At 60.2% G+C, this 1,239-nt stretch overlaps 1 protein-coding gene across 1 annotated transcript in view; it reads right to left on the minus strand.

Annotated features, from left to right (window-relative positions):
• Window positions 1-1,239, minus strand: part of TOM1L2 (target of myb1-like 2 (chicken)) — a 74,837-nt gene that overhangs the window by 17,992 nt on the left and 55,606 nt on the right. The window lies entirely within an intron of this gene.

Here is a 1,239-nt window from a genome sequence, read left to right on the forward strand (position 1 = left end):
CAGGAGTAGAGCCGGGTCGGGAGTGGAGCTCCCCCCGACCCGGCTCTACTCCTGTGCCCCCTGGCACTCGGGGCCCCGGATGGCCCCGCATTCCTACCATGGTCGGCCCATCACCCAACTGGCAGACACAGGGCCACCCACTGCTGCCGCCACAGCTGAAGCAGAAACAAGGCCCAGAGTTGTGGCACTCACAGCAAAACCAGCCTGAGGCCCAGATGCCCATTGGTCATGTGGACCTTCTGTGACGCCAGGTCGTCCAGCTAGGGTCTGCAGCCCGGAGGCCACCTCATCCTGACGGCAAAACACTGGCCTGGCCAAAGTGCTTCCTAGGGCTGCTGCTGCTGCTAAGGCACTTCAGTTGTGCCCGACTCTGTGTGACCCCATAGACGGCAGCCCCCCAGGCTCCGCCTTCCCTGGGATTCTCCAGGCAAGAACACTGGAGTGGGTTGCCATTTCCTTCTCCAATGCATGAAAGTGAAAAGTGAAAGTGAAGTCGCACAGTCGTGTCCGACTCTGTGCGACCCTACAGACGGCAGCCCACCAGGCTTCCCGTCCCTGGGATTCTCCAGGCAAGAACACTGGAGTGGGTTGCCATTTCCTTCTCCAATGCATGAAAGTGAAAAGTCAAGGTGAAGTCGCTCAGTCGTGTCCGACTCTTAGCAACCCCACGGACTGCAGCCTCCCAGGCTCCTCCGTCCATGGGATTTTCCAGGCAAGAGTACTGGAGTGGGGTGCCATCGCTTTCTCTGGCTTCCTAGGGCAGCCCCCTCCAGATCCAGGGTGGGAACCCGCTCACCACCACCTGCCTGCTTAACACTGCCTGGATCCCACACTTCTTCCAGAGGGAAGGCTCGGGGAAGGGAGAGAATATGCAGGTTTGCTACCTTGAACCCCAAACTGACTTGTCTGCAGGAGGAGCGAGAGAGTGCCCGTGGCAGCAGCGACCCGTGGCACTCACACCCCTTGCCTCAGAGCCTCCAGAGACTGACGTTGCAAAGAAGAGGACAGTCTCTCCTTTCCAAATATGGGAAAGGAAATCTTCCCTGGTAGAGATTTCCCCCTTTAATTCTTTGCAGATTCAGGGGCTCCTCCAAGGAGCAGGTGCAGGAACCAGGGGTTCCCGGCAGTTCTCCTTCCTGGGCAGGAGACATGGGACCAGCTTGAGGTTCACGGAGGGCAGCGCTTGCCTTCACGCCCCCACCCCCGGCCCCTTCCCTGGACTGCCCCGCCCCGGGCCCC

The sequence above is a fragment of the Bison bison genome, unplaced genomic scaffold (genome assembly GCF_000754665.1).
Source record: "Bison bison bison isolate TAMUID 2011002044 unplaced genomic scaffold, Bison_UMD1.0 scf7180017864180, whole genome shotgun sequence".
NCBI lineage: Eukaryota > Metazoa > Chordata > Mammalia > Artiodactyla > Bovidae > Bison > Bison bison.